Source organism: Equus quagga, chromosome 2, assembly GCF_021613505.1.
Source record: "Equus quagga isolate Etosha38 chromosome 2, UCLA_HA_Equagga_1.0, whole genome shotgun sequence".
In the NCBI taxonomy this organism is placed as follows: domain Eukaryota; kingdom Metazoa; phylum Chordata; class Mammalia; order Perissodactyla; family Equidae; genus Equus; species Equus quagga.
This window is the reverse complement of record NC_060268.1, coordinates 23,034,831-23,055,089: the sequence shown is the minus strand read 5'-3', so window position 1 is coordinate 23,055,089 and position 20,259 is coordinate 23,034,831. Positions and strand designations below refer to the sequence as shown.

Genomic DNA, 20,259 nt, shown 5'->3' with positions numbered 1-20,259 from the left:
ATCCATAGACTGTTGTCTCACCATTGCGCCCAAGGCTCTAGTCGAGACTGGCTCCCACCCAGGCCTCTCTTCCCCATTTCTCTATCTCACTCTGAGCTCCCAACTTTGTATCTGCCCTCATTATTCTGAGAGCTCAATGCCTTAAGAAGATAAAGCCCAGCAGGTCTTCAGATGTGGACATCTCCCACACACAGACAAGCCAAAGCAAATTTGTGTGTTATTCACTCCTGCATCAAACAAACTTTTATGGGTATTTCATATGTGTCTGACTCAAGATGAAAGAGAAAGGTACTAGGGTATTCTGCCTGATCAGCTCAAAATATTCAGGTCTTACGGACCAGCCTCATCCTGGAAGGGAGCAGGACACAAGTGTCTGAGATGCTCAGGGACAGAGAAGTAACCAGCACAGGCAAAAGAAAGTGTTTTCCAGGTCTTCTGGACCGTCTAGCCCAAGGACCCAAGCTTTCCACCTAAGACATATCTGAAGCATGCTTGATACAGACCAGAGCTGAGCAACTCATCACAACAGGAAGAACCTGAGAACTAAGGAAGCAGCCAGTCCATGCTATGATGACACTATGCTGCCCACAGAAGCCAGGAGCCCCGACTCAGTGTGTAGTGGTCCTGACAATGAGCTCCCTTCCCCACCATTTCCACTTCCACAAACTATCCAGGTCTGGTAACCAGATCAGTTCTCTGGTGTCTAGAATTCTCTTCAGATCCCAAGACAAGGACCTCCTAGACTCAGCATCAAGCTGAGCTTTCTCATACCTCATGCTAAGCTAACCTGTCAGTCATGAACTTGATCAGAGTTATGGAGGAAGATCCCATCCTCCACCCTAGTGAGCAGCTCCACTGAGGATCAGGACTGGGGATGTGGTTTCCGGAGGCAACGCCACTTATATTCCTACTTCTCAGGACAGTGAGTTTTCTAGAAAGAGCAGAGAAGCAGAGCCCAGACGGAGATAGTCAGTCTTCATTGGGGCTGTTATTTCCTTGGAAACAGGAACAGAAGCCCTTAGGAGGCATCAAGCACCTCTCAGTTGTCCCTGACAACATTAATACCCCATTCAGATAAAGAATTGTCCTTCTCCTCTCTCTTTCTCTTCCAAAATATCCCAAAGAGTGGAGCTCCAGGCCTCTCTGTTCAACCTGAACACATTCACTAGAAGCTAGGAGGACCCTCCACTTCCTCGTGGTGGTCGGGGGCAGAAGGATGAGTTCAGGCAAACTTTGTGCCATGCCTTGCTCCCTCCTCAGCTCTTCTTCTGTACTGTCTACTTTCCTTCAAATCTCTGCTGGCTTAGAGTTGGCCTACTGCCTAAAAAGGTCTAATTGATAAATAAGGAGTAAGGCTTAAGAAGAGAACATGCTCAAGGCTCTTGTATTTGCATAAGAATCTCTTGCAAATTGATGAAGACAAGATGTAGAATGGTGATTTTCCAAGACTAAGGGGGCATAGCATAGGGAAGTTACTGTCTAGTGGGTTCAGAGTTTCCATCTGGGAAGGAAAAAAGTTCTTGAGATGGATAACCATGATGGTTGCACACAATGTGAATATACTTAATGCCACTGAGCTGTACACGTAAAAATGGTTAATAGCTACATTTTATGTTATGTATATTTTGCCACAATTTAAAAAGTAATAGTAAAAAAGAATCTCCTATAAGATAAAAGGAGCAAAGCTCTGATTGTAGAAGAAGCTATTTGGAGTGATGAATAAAAATGACATGTAATAGAATATATTGGAGTATATGAGGAAGCCATTTGGTGTAAACCTAATTGGGCCTGACCTTGCCTTTCCAAAAGGGCCTGACCAAGGCCATTGAGCATGCAGTGTATATCTGTTTTAGATATTCCCTATGGCAAGAACAAAGACCCTTGAGATAAAGGTGAAACTTCCCTCCCCCTCCCAATTTTGGCATTCCCTTAAGGATTAAGCATCTTTCCTTAGGCTAGGAAGTGATTGCTGTGCTCACCTGTGACAACCCAGCTTGAGACAATAGACTTGCCTTGTGCTATGCCCACTGAGATAACAGACCCACTACCTGCTGTGTCCATCAAGTGCTGTGCTGACAGGGCAATCTTGTGACTATTGTGGGAGGGACATTTCAATCATATGTGAAACAGCCTGTTTGGGGGTATATAACCACTCTGTATACCTCACTTCCTTGGTGCCCTTTCATCCTTCCGGAAGAAAGGCCCCAGGCCATGGTCCTCAGATTTCAGCTCAAGATAAGCTCTCCCAAATTTTCCTTTATAGATTGTATAAGAAACTTGTGCTAGCACAGCCGCATGTATAAGAAACTGTCACCCACTAGTTACCAGGAGATGCTGAGGGATGGGTTTGGATATTTTAACTGTTCTCCAAATTGTTCTTTTTCCTTTTCTTATGTTAATGAGATGTTATCACCCACCACCCTGAACCAGACCAAACCTCACCAGAGAGCTATGCCTATGACCTTTGCCTTATCTTTAATGCTAAGAGCTCTACAAGAGGGGCTTAGGCCTTATTACCAAAACCTGCAGTGTGTGTGGAAGCATGTCTTCCCTGTGAGCCAGCACAAGAGAATACCCACCTCTCCCTTTTGAATATTCATTCCTCGGCTGAAATGGATGTCCCTGCTTCCCTGTTTTCAGGGACCCCATGACTTTGGAAATGATTCCCCATGGTCTCTTACTTAATATACTTTGAGACACAACTACTTCTGGTGAACAGTCTAATTTAACTCTCCAGGAGGGAACAGTCTTCATGTTTGGTAACGAAACCAGCTATGGAAATTGTGAAAATTCTCATGGTTTTAAGTGATGAAATGCACTCAAATGATAAACAACTGCTTTGGGAAAAATTACATTCTAACATCTCTGATTTTCTATACTTCCAAAACTTCATAGACATTATTTAATAGATACTTCATAACTCAACGGGTTAACACACATTTGATTAATAAATCACTACAACATTGTTGAACATACTTTTGGTTTCCAAATCAGGGGTGGGGAGGAGGCATCAGTCATCAGAGGCAGGAGAACAGTGATGTCCCCTATAAGCAACAACCATGCCTGGGACAGAGAATGAAAATGAGAAGACATGTGACATGTTCCACCTCCTGGACAATGACTCATCCAGCAGATGCAAAAGCAGCATGAGCATTATACCTAGTTTGATACAAGACTTCAGAAGTCTTCTGATATCTATATTAAATTATATAAGAACAAAGAACAATAATTTAAACTGTCAAGCTGATTGCTCATATTATTAGTAGCATGATGCCTTGAGACTTCTCCCATCCAAAAGTTGACAGCCCTCCAGCTCCTGTGCTCAGAAAACTCTGAGAGCAACCATGCCAGGTTCCTCACCAGGGACAGGCAGCCTCAGGGTCAAAATCTTTGCCTCCATCATGTTCTTCGCTGTCGCACAAGATTACCTGTGCCAGGTGGGACAAGAGTGACCACAGAACTCAGAATGAGAGACAAAGCTCTGTTTCTCCCCTTTCAGTCTCTATCTGCATGTCCAAAACTACTGTAACACTGGAGTCTTTTAAAACTTTGAAATATCAAGAAGTTGAGAGCAACATTAGCTTTACCGGGGCAACCTGGGACCACAGAGTGAACTCACGTGCATTTGTCTGTCAAACCCTCCTCTCAAACTCTCCTACTCTGTCATTGCCTTCTCTTCCAAGCGCTCTCATCAGCCTTCCATCAGCACGTCATCCCCAATCCCTGCTTTCACCCCCACCTCAGCAGTTTGCAGCTGCCTAAAACTACCAAGAAGCTGATGGAAGACTTGGCTCTTGGCTGGGGTGTTTTAGGAGAGACCAGTGCTGGTACTTTGACATTTATACTAAAAATAAAAGTAAAAACTCTTGGGCCAGCAAAAAAATGCAGCTCTACAAAGAGTAGGATTGCATAGATGCATGCTATTTTAGGAAGTTGCCTAATCTCAAATTCAAGGCACAGTGGGGTCATATTCATGTTCTTGGAGGATCTCACTCAGGGAAAGAGGACACCATGTCTGGCTAATGCCAAAGCCCACCAAAGCTCCTTCTCCATTCAAAGTGTCCAGTACTTTCTAGGTGAACATGGTCATGTGATCAACAGCCTAAGAATGTGGTTTTTGCAAAACAGTCACCACACAAACCCCTCTCTCTGAGGCGAAGAGCGATCTGATGAAAGCTCTAATCTTGGGAATCTATAGAACTAGGAGGAAATTGGTGGTCACTGAGCCGGCTCCTTCTTGCTTCACCTCTATGATGAAAGCCTGGAAGGAAAAAGCACGTACAACTTCAGACCTGATCAGCCTGTGAAAGAAGATGCTGCTGCTTCTGTTCTTAATGGCCAATCTCCTACCCTCCAGGGCTGGAGGAGTTAAGCGCCCCTGTAGATGCTCAGAGGCCTGGCTTATTCCATCAGACACTTCCACAGTGTCCCAGTGAGGCTGTCCTTATGATTCTTCCTTCCCTCGGTCCATTCCCAGAAATTTGCTGATCCCCAGATCTGTCACTAGATATGCAGGGTCGAGAAATTACAGAAAAGAAATCCACTCACAAAAGGACCTGGTGGGTCTTCTCACTTCCAAGGGTCAAATTCTTGTCAGCATGAAAATGACTTAATATTAGGATAGCACATGATTCCGGTGGAAGGGAAAGCTGGAATAAGCACTATAATTCCCCCACTCTCTAAAGCAACAAGTGGTTATCTAACCCAGGAGGTATTGTCTGGATCAAGCATAGAAGAGCCAGCTACTACACAGTTTGCTATGTGTCACCATCAGTGTGTCCCCATTCTACATAGCCACTCAGCTCTACCAGAGCAGATATCCAGAACCTAATTGAGCCATCTGAGTGTTGCCTTACCAGTGCTCCCACGACCCTAGTGGAGTCTGGCTCCCACCCAGCCACTCCAGCACATTTCCCCAACTCATTCTGATTTCTCATCCTTTGTATTCTGCCCTCTGTGTGCCTGAGAAAGATAAACTGTACTGGACTTCAGATTTCATTAAAACCACTCCTCTCCAGCCTCTGACCAAAGCAGATTTGAGGACTAGACATTCATGTACCTCATGAGCATTTCTGGGGTATGTACTATGTGCCTGACCCAGGATGGGGGAGAAAGAAGCAAGAGAATTCAGCCCCATGAGCACAAAATGTTCAGGTCAGACTAGACCCATCCTGGAAGTAAGCAGGACACAGGAATCTGAGAAGCTCAGGTACAAAGACGCAACCAGGGTCAGAGAGAGAGAGTAATTTCCAGGCATTCTAGGAGAGTCTCCTTAACAAGCATATGAAGTGTGTTTGCTCCAGAACAAGGTCTGAGCTCCTCATCTCTGTTGGAGGAAAGTGAGAACTAAGCCAAGAAACAAGTCATGTTGCAAGCCCACCAGCTGCCCACTGAAGCCTGCAACCCCCTCTCATTGTCTTGGGTCCCTGAGGACACTACAACCACCCCAGCCTCTGATCATCCCATGGGTTTAGGCCACCAGCCAATGCCCATTCCCTTTTTTCCATGAACACAGAGATTCAGGGCAATTTTCTCTTTCAGGGAAGATCAGATGGGGCAGAAGCCAGAGCGCACTTCAGGCCCCACACTGCATCTGTCCTTTCTTACAATGACAAAGAAACTCAGAGCAGATGAAGGAGGGGTCCTGGTATGAGACAAGTTAGTACTGAGAGCAGCTAACTGTAATGGAAGATGAGGATTACAAATGGATCCTTGTCTTCCTGAGAACCCTGGTACCATCCCACAGCCCATAACTCAGGAAGGTCCCTGAGCACAGAGCCAATGACTTATCAGAGGAGCAACCTGATCTGCTCAGGCCAGGACACAGTGAGTGTGGGATCCAGGGGTGGAGCGTGTGGACCGAGGCCTGGGTGACAGACAGGCTGCTGAAGAACCAGGTTGGGTCACTGCCACAGAGCACAGATGGGTGTCACTATCCACTTTTCCCTTCCTCCCTGTCTGACTCAGCTGCCGGTGTGCCTTAGGCTGGAACTTCAAAGTGCCTTTCAGAGACTGAGTTCTAGCTCCTGTGGCTGACCCAATCTACCTTTTCTTTAGAGAAAAATAAGTGTCATCCTGGGGGGCTCACAATATCAGAAAAGTGAAAAACAGCCAGCAGGCCATTCCTGTGCTCAAACCTTCCCTCACAAGGATTATAACGATAATTCAAAGGTCAGCTATATCATGCTACTGAAGGTACCATCTTGCTGATTTAAGGTGAAACTGCACAGGTCACAAAGGACCAGGCAGCTCACTCAGGGTCTCAGTCCCCTCCTCTCTTCCAACCTGTCTGTTCTATTGGGTCAATGTACTAGAAGGGGGTTTAGGAGACTCCAGGCAGGGGATACAGGCAACCTCACCCCGGGTTCTGAGACCAGCAGTGGAGGGGAGCTGACCTGCTGTCTCTTACCTTTCTGACCAGCTGCAAAACAAGGCTCAACTCAGCCCAGCTGTGAAGACCATCGCCCTGCCACAGAGCCAGGACTGGGTGAGGCCGGGGCAGGTGTTCAGTGTGTCAGGCTGGGTACAACTGGCAAGTGGCAAAAAGGCAAACACACTCTGGGAGGTGGATCTAGAAGTGCAGAATGAGCAGAAGTGCAAGGACCACTTCAAAAACTACAACTAGTTCATCCAGCTGTGCGTGTGGAACCCTAAGGACAAGAAGGCTGGGCCAAGTGTAAGGAGACAAGGTTCTTCCCACCCTTGCCCCAGGGACACAGTGATGCTGGGGTGACATGGCCAGGCCTTTTCCCACCTAGCAACCAATGGTTAACCTGAGTCCAGTCTTGGATGGAGGCAAGCTGTTCCCAGCATGTGGAGCCCAGCCATCTCCCTCCAGCCAATCTCTTCACCTTTGTCCATGGCACAACAAGAGCAGGGCCTGGGACTGGGTTGAGCATGAGAGAGGACACAGCCAGGACACAGGCTCATGGGGTGAGTAGGTCACAGCGAATCCACCTACCCCCCTGACACTGAGAGCTGAGGTGAATGGTAATCAATCAGCTACTACACATCTGAACAGCAGGGCCCTAGAGAGGGGCAGGAGAGCAACAGGGAGAAAACTATGCTGAGATGGGGGAGCCAGAGGGCTCTGACTGAGACTTCTCCCTTCTCTGTGCACAAGGGGACTCCAGGGGCCCCTCATGTGTAATGATGTGGCCCAGGGTGTAATCTTCTTTGGAAGAAACAATGGGAAATCTCCATTTGTCTTCATTAGCATCTCAAGCTATCTGCCCTCAATAAAAAGAACAATACTTCAGGTTGCAGGGCCCAGACTCAGGTACCCCCAGGATTGATCTGGACAGGATTGGACAGGACAGGATTGATCTTCTCTGGGGTCCAGGCCAGAACTACCCTGGGCAGTGCAGGCTGGAGGGGAGGCTGCCAGGGACTTCATAAACTTCCATCTCTAGAATGGAAATCATTGATTCCTTCTTTATTCACCAAAATAGCCTATAGCCTATAGCCTACTGGGTAAATTTTTCTTCCATTTTTCAACAATGTCTAAATCTTATCTATAAGAATGGATTCAGAAAAGTAAACTCAATTTTAAAATATCCAGCTTAAAGAAGGCTAGACTGGAAAGAATTGGTCTGCTGAATGGTTGCCACTGATGCATGTGCTTTGACTGCAGGAAAATGTTTACTGGGTAGAAAAGCAATACATGTTCATCACAGAAAGACAGGGAAAGGCAGACATAGCAATAAGAACATTAGAATTCCGAGAATGCCACCACCCAGAGGTCATCATCGTTAATGCTTAAGCAGGTTGCCTTCCCCTCTTTGTTTATGTCTTCATAAGAAGCTGTTGCTTTAACACAACTGCGATGGGGCTGTTTAGAGCTCCTAATGCCTTCCTTTCCACTACTCTGTCATCAGTCATCACACTGGTGAGAGTGTTGGGATAATCTGTTTGCAAATGTTTATGACTGTTGGGCCCATGGATGTGATAGCCATGGTTCACTGGACCCTGGGCAGAGAACACTTAGTGGATAGTAATTATTAGGATGACCAGCATCCAATTCCCCATCACTTGGCAACAGTAACCAGCCTTCCTTTAGCAGAACCCTCTCCCCAAAAAGCAGGCACTACAGTTTGTGTGGAGCAGTCCCCACCTCTGGCCCAGGGGTGCTAAACAACCCGAGAATGAACCAGTCAGGCCACTCAACTCTGATGGACCTGCTGATGGTTTGCTTTGGTCCAATGAACATCAAGTCCAGGACTTTTGTTCAAAATCGTGAGATAAGAGAAGCTCTCTTGGTCACAGAATATTTAGATTTAAAGAGTGAATTCTGAATATTGCAAAAATACGAGGCTGGAATGGTGATCAGAGAAGAAGTGGGGTTACCATTTGGGGTGTTTGGATGTGTCCAGCTCTACATGCCCCTAAGGCAAGTCCAGTCTCTATCTCCCACCACCAAGTGGAGGCCCCACCACGGACCTTACCAGCCTGTACATTAACCATGGATTCTCTGTCTACTCCAGCCGACTGCTGTCTTCTCGAGGGCAGGAACACTCTTGTCCATCTCCCTGGAGCTAGCTTGCTAAGTAATGTTTCATGACTTCATCAGGATGGAAAAAGAGCCAATGGCTCAGAAATGGAGACATTCTAGATTCAGTCAATGAGGGGCTTCTGGCATCCAGCTCCTCTGCTGGCTGTAGCACAGGCTTTGCTTTCTTGTTTGGTCTTCTTGCTTTCACCTTGTGACTCAGTACTCAGGGTGCAAGTGTCAGTCACCTAACACAAGCCTAAGAACTTTGACAAACCACTTTCCCCAATAATACAGAAAAACCAGGAGCACAGGCCTAGGAGGTCTGTGAGGCCCTGAGCTACACCCCTGCCTTCCCCTCGGGGATCGTGTGTCTGGAAGGAAGAAACACCAGCAGCTCTGACCTGAGCAGAACTTCAGGAAAGATGCAGCAACTCCTGCTCGGCTTGGCCTTTCTTCTGCCCCTCAAGGCTGGGACAGGTGAGTGACCATCCCCATTCAGAGGGTCCAGCCCACCTCACAAAACCCTTTGTAGACCTGATCCTTCTGCCCAGCACATTCAGGGATTTTCCTCCACTTCAGCCCGAGAACTTTCTAGACCCCAGCTCCCATCCCAAGCCGAGACTAACAAGCCCAATGCTACATGGACACTTAACAAGGATGGCCAGAAGGGAGGGTGTTCACCGAAATATTTAGCATGTGAGCCTCTCTCTTATCTCCTGGAGAGTCGGTTCTTCATAGCAAGGCATTCAGCAGAGGATGCGATGCTACAAAAGACAAGTAATTAAAATGCCTCCCTTCAACTCAGGAAAGGGCAGCTCAGACAAACCGACTGTAGTGGTGGGACTTGTCCCTGGGCCCAGCTCAAGAACCAGTTTCATTTTCGGTGCCCTCACCCCCTCATCTCTGTCCAGGAGGGGAGTCGAGCGTGCAGCAGATCTCAGAAGGGAGTGGAAGACTGCACGCAGGGATCCCCCGGTGCCTTACATCTGTCACAGCCCTGGGCAGCCATTACAGCCACACTGCCCCCTGCCTTCCCAAGCCCTCGGTTGTTCCACAAAGTTCCTCCTCCCATGCCATTGGCCTTCAATCCTACCAGCACAAAGCCCATCAAACCTCAGTTTAAAGCTAAGAGAAGACCATTCATTCATGCAGGCAAAAAATGTTCACTGAGATCCTAGGACAGATTAGACCGTAGGACATGAGGACTTTATAAAATCAAACTCCATAAGCTCACAGACAGACTATGAGACATAGGCACTAGGTGGGACATTAGCAGGGCTCAGAGGGGTCAGGAGACTCACTGAGACAGAGGGCATCAGGGGAGCCCTGTCCACGATCCCCTGGGCTCCACCATCGTGAAGACAGCTCTTATCTCCTCCATGCAAGGTCAGAAGTAGGACGGGGACAACAAGCACTGTCCTCCCTTTTCTCACAGGGGGTTCTGAGGCTTGACATTCAGAAAAGGTTATTCTGCTTCAAGGAGAACCTGGGAGGACTCTCCCCGGTGTCTGCAGGGCACTGTAGACCTCACCCTCAATCATCACCTTCCAGAGCCTTCCCTCCTGACCACAGCCACTCCCAGAAAGCACATCGTCCAGTCTTTTCTTTCAGAGGACATCATTGGAGGACAACAGGCCATGCCCCATTCCTACCCCTATATGGCTTTGGCTCACTTTGTGGAGGAGGAGAATGAAGGCAAGTGTGGCAGTGTCCTCATGAGAAAGGACTTTGTTCTGATGGCTGCTCACTCTTGGGGAAGGTGAGGAGCCACAGACAGTTGACACTCCTGAGACCCCTACAGGGACCCCTGTACTCTGCCCAGGGGCTGAAGCCCAGGGGAGCTCCCCCGGCTCCTGGTAACTCAATGCCATGAGAGCTCATGAGAGGAGCCATCAGAGAGCATGACTGGTCCATGGAAATTGAGAAACAGGACAGGTAAGCTTTGGGATCAGAGGCTCAGAGGTTAGAACAAGTGGCCCAGTTGAGAAGAAAGACCACACTGGCCAAATAAAGCAGCTGTGGAAGATGAAACCATCTTCCAAAATGCAAACTCAGAGTATTTTCAGAATATTGCTTGAGGGCAAGACAAGCTTCCAAGCGTCTTTCCCTCAGGGTTTTTCAGAAGCACAGGGGACAGTCACTCAGCACCCAGAGCTCGTGTTGTTTCACTTTCCCCTTGCTACAGTCCTGCCCTGCCCTGGTTGTCACCTGCCCTTCATGGCTCCGGGGCTGGATCTCCTGTGACTCCATGCCCCTCACATCTCCACTCTACTTACTGTGCAGCTCAATCAACATGACCCTGGGGGCCCACAACATTCAGGAGCAGGAGAGGACACAACAGGTCATCCCTGTGAGAGAAGCCATCTACCACCCACACCATAATCCTAACAACCTCTTCAATGACATCATGTTACTAAAGGTAAGGGAACCTCCCTGCTGCTCTTGCTGTCCTGGGTCCAGATTTCTTCCCCTCCCACTGGGACCTGTCTCTTCCCTCCTTCTCATCCAGGCTGCGTGACTAGTCCCAGTGGCTCAGGGGTGGGGGAAGTCAGTGCAGCCCCATCGTGGTGTCCAGGCCCCAGGAGGCAAGTGGCTGAGCTGGACTTTCTTGCCTCTTCCCATCAGCTGGAGAGAGAGGCCAAGCTGACTGCAGCTGTGGGGCCCTTCAGCCTGCCCATGGGCAAGACCCAGGTGAAGCCCAAAATGTGTTCAGTGTGGCCAGCTGGCGGAAAGTCTCAATGGGCATTTTAGCAACCACTCTGCAGGAAGTGAAGCTGACCGTGTGGAAGGATGAGGTGTGTGATTCCTGCTTCCCTGGCTATTACAGCAGGGCCACTCAGATTTGTGTAGGGGACGCAAAGAAGATGAAGACCGTCTCTGAGGTAATGTTTCCAGCGTCTACCTAGACAGGCCCTGGGAGAGAGGAAATGGGGAGCTCTAGGGGATGGGAGTGGCCATATCTTCATGCCTCAGCCAGAGAGGTGGGCCACCTGGGTCCATGAATCCTGACTTTAGTTTTTTTCCCTGGAGTAGATCAGGGGTGCAAGCTGAGGAAGGATCAGTCATCCCACAGCAAGTTTTTCACCAAAATTTCCCTGAGGATTAGAGAGAAAGCCTTGGCCTGGGTGGAGCTGCATGTAACAGAGCCAGGCTGGAGCCCTGGGATGAGGGAGGTGACAAGGCCAGACCTGGCCCTGATTTCACATGTGGCCCCCTAAGACACCACTGACCCTAGGGGTGGTGAGAAGGGCAGGACTGCAAGGATGCAAGCTCAGTCTTTCCTCTCTCTGCTTCCAGGGGGACTCTGGGGGTCCCCTTGTCAGTGAAAATGTGGTCCAGGGCATTTCCTCCTATGGACAAGAGAGTGAGAACCCTCCAGGAGTCTTCATGAAGGTGTCACCCTACCTGCCCTGGATAAAGAGAACAATGAAGTGCTGCTCATAGCAGGTGTGATGCTGACCTTCCTCTGTGCCTGACCATCTTTCCTGGGGCAGATGCAGGAACCTCATGGGGCGGGCAGTGGGACTGCAGGGCCATAACAGATGGATCTCTAGTGATATGACTGAAATCTCACTGACTCACTGAAGTACTTTCAACCTTCAACAGCATGCTCCAGGCAGCCCTCTGCTGTCAGTTGTGGGCTGTCCTTCCTCCTTTCTTTTCCAGCCCTACTTCCCCCTAAACCTCATGATGAATAGTTTGTCAGTCACAACTCTGTGGTGCTGAGCCCTGTGCAAGGGCGGAGTCTGAATTCTGCCCATTATAAAAGGACAAACTTCCTCTGCAAAATACGTTCCTCTTTGGGACATAGAAAATTCTTACCTTCTCTAAGCCAAACACCATCACCAATGCCCCAACAAGTCAGCAGAAAGAGGAGCAGGGCAGTGGAAGGGGAATAACTCCAAGGACCCAGGAGGCCACGGGCCAGGCCCTGGACACTGACCTTCCTATTTCCAGGGCCTCTCTCTGCTGTGGGGGCAGCTTCTCCTACAGCCAGGACCAGCTGCAGCTGTCGATGCTCAAGTGCTCCATAGATGGCCACTAGCCTCACTCTCATCCCATTTCCTGCCATACAACGTGCCCAGCACTGAGCTCAGTCAACCTTCCCCCTGGCTGACGGTCCCACACAAGCCCATTTTCCATCTGACTACACTGTCCACCAGCTCCTTTCCCTCCAGCCCATCCTGTTTTGCGCCAGCCTCTCTCTCATCTCCCTGACAGACTTCCTAAAGCCCCGTGTGAATTCTCCTCTATAGCTTGTCCTTGTCATACCACAACCACCAGCTCACCTAATGCCTATCAGAGGACCCAGGACCCACTTCCCATCTGAGCAGAGACAGTTCAGGTCCTCCATACAGCCCAGCATCCCCGGGCCTTCTGCCATCATGGCCTGTGGAGTCACTCCAGAGCCTCAGGCCCTGGCAGACTGTCCTGACTCCCCCTGCTGGCAACCTGAGTCTTTGTGCCAGCCCCATAACAGGCTCTGTCCCTGATACCGGGAAACTTACTGTGAGGGGAAATTTCCCCTAACCCCCCCTGGTGCCTCCCTTTTCCCCAGGCCCGCCAGTTTGGCCAATGGATCAATTTTTGGAATCCTCAAGACATCTTACCCTGAAAATAATTAAATTCTCTGTATTCTATCTCGATTGCACATTACAGTTTCCCATGGGTGAGCTTGTTTGATTCCAGAAGGGCATTGTGAAAATGAAGAGACGTCGAGACCCTCAGGTCCTGAAGTTTCCAGTCTGTGCTCAGTGGAGTCCATGCATGGAGGGGAGGGAGGGAGGAGGCTCCTGGGACAGGGGTATTTCTGCGGATTTACGTGTAGAAGGCATGACGCTCAGTCCACAACCCCACAAAATGCCACATTTCAAGAGCAAGCCCTTTCATTGTGATGAAAATAATAAGAATAACAAGAAGCTTTCACATCTTGAGGTGTATGGGGAAGCCATTCTGGTTTAACCGTGATTTGACCTAAAACTTGTTTTTCCCAGAGCAGCCTGACTTCTGACCCACCAAACACACACTGTACACCTGCTCAAACATTTTCCAAAACAAAGAATGCACTCTTTAAAGACAGGGATGAATGTCTGCCTTTCTCTGACGCCAATACCAGCACTTCTTTCAAGGTAAGCTCTTCTTCCCAGAGGACCAAGGTCAAGCTGACCTGCTATGTATGTGCTAAACTGCAGAAAAACAGATCCTTGTGATTGGAAAAGAATTATATTCCTGTCATGCTTCCTGTATGTTCTTTGTAGTGAAATCTTCTATAGCCATGAGGTGACCATGCTTCTCAGGAGAGCTTTCTTCCTTGGGGGAGACAGCACTTCCAGGCTAGTCTGCAGCAAATTGGCTCAACAAATATCACTCCATCTTTCTTATCTAAAGATTGGTCATGCATTATTTTCATCACCAATTATGACCCAGACAACCTTATTTTAGGATCCTGTATCCTTCAAACAGCACCACCAGTAAAGTGGATGTGACAGAACACAGCAAATTCATGATAGCTGGACAAACACTGAATCAACTGGGACCAACATCGAAAAGAGAAGCACCTTCATTAAGAAGAATAACAAATAAATCACACAGATATGAAAAGCAAAGTCCAGCACATTGGAAACTAAGATGAAAAGCTAAAGAAAGCTTATTTTTCACTCATGACTGTCCCCACGTCCATCTGCCAAGCCTCCCCTGGCGCTCACAGCACCGGCAGAAGCACAGGGGAGGGAAGAGCTGAATGCACGTGCAGAGATGAGCAAGTGAATAGCAGAAGGTGCACGAGCCAGGTGACAACTTTGGGTCACAGCAGTAGAAATGGACACTCTTAGGAGAAGCCATCACACTACAGAATTAGAAACCCCAGAAAGTAGGCCATGAGGAGCTCCACAGAGTTCCAGGGTGTAAGCCAGAGCCAGTCAGAGAGTAGCCAGGGAAATACGCCACCCGGGATGCGCATGTACGGCCTCAAAGGACAGTGCCTGGTGAGTCAGTTTGCCCTCACACCTAACAGGAGCACTTGATATTGAATGACACACATGAAGATTCAAAACTATGACCTTCTAATGCCCGTAGCATCAGGAAGCCTGGGCTGCTCCCGATGGCACCTGTTTCCTTAAAACGGCTTCCACATTATTTCACATCTATTTCTCTCTCTTGATCCAGCGATTTGTCTTCTAGGACTTAATCCTACTGGAGCTCTGAAAGCGTGTGTGTGTGTGCACGTGTCTGTGTGTGTGTTATTCAGAACGAGGACCATCACACCATAATTTAATAATAGATCCCAAACTGGAATCGGTATTAATTTCCAAAATAGGAAAATGGTAAAATATCGTACGTGCTGCTTATAAATTCTGCAGCTCTTAGCATTCTACATTATCCGTGGCTCTAGGAAACTTGGCTAAGAACATTAATAGGCCAGTTTAAAAAAAAAAACTAATAGACATTTGGAAAAAAGTAAAAGCTCACTAAAAAATTAATGCAAATTAAAATATTAATATTTTTTTGCTTATCTAATTGGGAAGGATTTACAAAACCAATGATGCTTACATTCTGAATGGACATTGAGAAAATGGCATTTTCATACCATGTACACAAAGGTCCTTAAAAAAAAGGACAAAAAGAATCTTTCACCTAGTGATCAACCACACTGAGAAAAGTAGACACAGTTTTTCCTTATAGATTTGTTACAAAAGTCAAATCTTCGAAATAGTGCCAATGTTCAGCACCAATCTGCTGATTAGATTTGAAAAGTTTCATACCATTGAACACTACAGAAACTTCAATGTTTTGAGATAGAATTACATTTTGTCACATGGAAGGATGTTCATCCGGTCTGTTTAAGTCAAAATTAGTTAAAGGTCAGTATAGACTACAATCATATCTTTGCTTATAAGTATATTTTCCTTTTGGCTTTTATTCCTCTCACATATTCATTTTCATAATTTTTCTGTATTATTTAGATAACTTTAAAGTGTATTTATTAAATACGAATGAGATCTAAAATGATATTCAACAATTGATTTTTAATAAAATGAGGTAAAGTTTATGTTGAATAATTTAAATTATAGGATGAAAAACTAAATATATTGTAAGCGCCTATATAAAAATACACAGGAAAAAGCCTACATGGAAAAACATCTCTTAACAGTGGTCAGCTGGGTGGTGAGATTAGAGCTGACATTTTTCTTCTTTCTATATTTTAATTTATTCACAATTTTGAAGGTGTAATGATTAAAATAATTTTATTTTTAAAAATATTACAATTCAGAAAAAGGTAGGCTATAGTAAGATGGTCCATGTGTTAGTTAACTTTAATTATTCTAACTAGTAAACTCTAGCATTTCAGGGACTAACACAATAGAAGTCTAATTCTTGCTCACACACAGCCCAAAAGGAGTTTCGAGGTGAGTGGTGCCCCTCTTACTCTCAAGTGTCCTTGTTTGGGCAGCAATTATGTGGTCACTCCATGATCAGAGACCAGGATCAGTCCCCTAAAGGTGGCATCCGTGTTCCCCATGTTCACCTGTGTGAAACCCTGGAAGGGGAGGGGTCTACACGGTGAGCGCAGGACTGTATTTGTGGCCTGGTCTGGAAGGTGTCACAGCTTTTCCACTCACATCCCATTTGTGGCGACAGTCACACAGCCACACCCAAGTGCAAGTGAGGCTGCACAATGTGATTCACCTTTGCCCCCTGGAAGAAAAGGAAATTGTTTCACTAAACTGCTAGCTAACCTCGACCACCGTGCATAATAGTGTTTGCTGTTTACAGGGATCATGAGACTTTTAAATTTTTTTCCGCCTATAAAACTAATATATTACTATTATAGAAAAAAATTGGATAATATAAAGGTGAAAATTAGAGTCGCACAAAATAGCTGTTCTGGTTCTTGTCTTTCACATTAAAAAAATTAGTTCAAATTGTATACAGCGTTTGACAATCTAATTTTCAACTTAAAACTGGATGACACAAACCGTCCCATGCCCCAAGCATGATGCTTTTTAACATGATGCTTTTTAACAGCCGGGCAGCATTCCATCCCATGAATATATCACAGCTCTATTACCACTCTCCTCTCTTGGATCATCGGACTTTCTGAGCATTTGTGGCAGAGGGTCTTAGGGAATATGTCCACCTCCACATCTTTCTACGTTTACCAAGGGCCCCAGGGCCAGACGCTCAGTCTCAGAAGTACCCTTTTCAGCCAAGAAACACTGAGGGTCTTGAAGTTCATTTAAACTGTTCTCTGCCACATCCAGGGTCTGGGTCCCTCTTTCTCACTTACTACTCCGAGAGGAAGACTGTGTGCAGATGTCACCGAAGGTTTTATGCTCCTTCCTACAAGGACAACATCACCGGCCACTTCTTGGAAAGAGAGTTTCTCGCTCCAGCAGACACGTGTGGTGGGAAGACAATGGCGCAGGCACAGCCTTCTCCCAGCAGTGACACTCCAGAAAACTTCACAGGCTCATCAGTAGAAACTTCCCAAGGAGCTTCCAAAACGTCCTTCTGAGAGTGACATTAAGGCAGCCCTGAGGACGTCTGGAATGGCTCAGTAGTACACTGCTCTCCTACAAAGCCAAGAGCACCGAGATTGGTTTCTGACCACAGCAGCATCAGAGGGATGAAGGGGAAGCGACCTAGGATCAGCCTGCCCAGAAGATTTGCATGGTTGGCAGCCTAGGAGTCCCAGGGAGGAAGTGGGAACACGCGACTTTAATGTCCCAACATCAGAGAAGAGAAAAAGATGTAACTGACAAAAATGTAATAAAACAGTCCAAAGTACACTTAGCCAGCTTTGGATGTGGTGAAAGGTTTCACATTCATGTTTTATCTAATATTACAATTTTTACTAAAATGGAAAACAAAAGCATCTAAAAACATTCATATCACTATCTACTCACATAAATTCCATTCTCCATGGACAAATTCAAGAAAGAAATGAGAGAATAGCTAATTTTTTAACTAAATGAGCCAAGAACATACTTTGGAGAAAATGCGGGCACCTGCAGGGTGTTCCCAGTGTGAGAAGACTGTGCTGACGGCAGCTCTCTGCTGGGGAACAGGAGGAACCAAGGAGACTCCTGGGCGACCAGTCACACAGGCCATGAAGAGTTCATAAGGGACCATGAAAACCAGGGTGGTAGCAACGAAGGGGTGACAAAGAGACCAAGTAGGTCTGGGGGCAGAAATAGGCCAGTGTAAGTGAGGAGAAAAGAAGGACGCGATCAAGAAGAATGATGGGGGAAAACGAAGGCTCTATTGGGGCCCAAAATATGAATTCAAGTTCTCTCTCAATGTATTCTGGGGAAGTAAAACTCAAGGACCCTGTGTCCCCGACCATCCCCAGCTCAGGGCTTTGAGGAGCGGAGGGCACAGACAGCTCAGCCCCAGAGCCCTCCCATCCCCTAAATTCCCTCAGCTACTGTCTCACCATCCTCCTCCCCTACAGTGCTGGTGGATCGAGCTGCTGCGGCTCACACCTACCTCCAGGCCACCTTTCCTTTGCATCTCTATAAATGTCATCCTGGGTCCCAGAACCTCAGGAGGCTGCAAAGCACCCAACAGCACATATCTGTCCTCAGAGCATCCACCACCCTGAATATGAACAGCAGAACAACCTGAATGACATTATGTTACTGCAGGCACCATCTACCTGATGCTCTGGTTCCCCAGCCCAACTGCCTTTCTCCCAGCATCGAGGCTCCATCCTGTCTTGAGGCCAAGGAAGATGAAGCAGGCACAAAGTTACAGATAATGGTGGGGGCAAGAGGTGAGCTCTCCCCAGGAGTCCCTGAGGGCCTGCACTCTTCCTGCCAGCTGGAGAATAGAGCCAGGCTGAACCGAGTCTGAGGCCAGTGCTCTGCCTCTGATGCAGGACAGGCCGAGTCCTGGGGCCATGTGCACCGTGGTGGGCTGGGGTCTGGTTGGCCAGTATTGTAGAACAGACATGCTCTAGGATGAATGGCTGAGAGGGCAGAGGGATCAGGAGTGCAACATTCACTTCAATTTCTATACCTGACAAATGCATATTTGTATGGGGAACCCGAGGAAGAGGAAGTCCACCTTCCTGGTAAGGCCCTGGGCATCAGTCAACATGGCCCAAAGCAGACGGGAGTGGGTGGTACTGACCAGTCTGAAGAGACTACAACCCACAGCTTCAGTCGGGGTCTGTGACCTGAGTGACATGGGGACCTTTACTGAGGAGTCTGATCTCTAGGGGACTGGAGGAGCACTGTATACAGAGGTGCACGTGTGCAGCCTTGTCTTGGGGAAGGGAAATGTACAGTGACTTGAGTTGAGCTACAGATCGTAACCACAGTCAGAACCAAAGTCCAGCAATGGAAAGATCTGGAAGCTTGACTTCTGCACCTCGCCACCCTCTCATCTCACACATCCTACATTGAAGGAGCCCAGCTGTCCATATCTTCTCTGAGGGCTATGACTTAGGGCAGCAGGATTGGGGAGGCCTGACTTCATGTCCCTTCCTCTCGTCAACCATAGGGGGACACTGAAGGCCCCCTGGTGCGTCAGCATGAGGCTCAGGCCATCGTCTCCTATGGAAATAGGATGGGGAGTCCTCCAGCAGTCTTCACTAGGGTTTCTAGCTTCCTGCCCCAGATAAGGATAACAATGGATGCTTCATATAGAGGGGTGCGACTGTGACCCCCGAGGTGACTCACTCTTCTATGGGGCAGCGGCCAGCTCCAGGGGGGTTGCCTGAGCCTAAATAAATGACCACATCTAGAGAGAAAATATCCAATTTCTCATTTGCTCAGTCAGCATGATTCAGTACACAAGAAATATGTGCCAGGACTGAGTCTGAACAAATCCAGGATTATGGAGTCTCTTCCTCAGGACAAATCAATCCCACTCAATTTCTTGGAGATCAGTATGGGCTTCTTCCCTCCTCAAAACCTTCCATTCCCCCATCTCCTCTCCCTCCATGGTCTTGGGAAGGGATAGAAGGACATCTCTCTCCCTAGGGCGAGGCTCCCCACTCCACCCCTTACCAGAGAACCCCCAATAGATATTCAAGTACAATCCAAATTCCATATTGATCATGGATTCAACCAATGGGGATCAAAATGCTTATGATTGTAGTGTCCTATTGAACATGGACAGATTTTTTTGTCATTATTCCCTAAACAATAACTACAGTATTAACACTATAGCATTTGCATTGTATTAGGTATCATAAGTAATCTAGAGATAATTTGAAACATGTGGAAGGGAGGATGCACATCGATTATATTCAAATAATTTGTCAGTTTGTACAAGGAATTGAACAGCTGCAGATTTTGATATCCACGGGCATCCTGGAACCCATCCCCCTTGCATACTGAGGGACGACTGTATGCTCTAAAACTGTGTGCCATGGTGTGTGTGGGACAGGCAGAACAAAGGATAGAACTGAAATGCCATACAAGGCCTAATTTAATACATGGTACAGGAGACATCCCAAATCACTGGGAAACAATAAACTTCCGGTAGATGGTGATGTACAACAAGGTAATTATTTTGCAAAAAAGAGAAAATTCCATCCATTCTTCACACTGTAATCTAAAATAACCCTCAAATGGATTAGAGATCTAAATGTAAAAAAAACTATACAACACTAGAAGGAAAGAAAAAAAATTACTTCCTTGCTTAAAAATAGTTAACCTATCATGTTCACAGCAGCACTATTCACAATGGCCAAGAGATGGAAGGAACCCACGTGTCCATCACAGCCAGAGTCCTTCTCCTAAATCCTTCACCACACC

General features: G+C 47.2%; 1 pseudogene; it reads left to right on the top strand.

Annotated features, from left to right (window-relative positions):
* Nucleotides 1-8,913: 8,913 nt before the first annotated feature.
* On the top strand, nt 8,914-11,935 carry LOC124234975 (granzyme H-like; annotated as a pseudogene).
* The last annotated feature ends 8,324 nt before the right edge of the window (nt 11,936-20,259 follow it).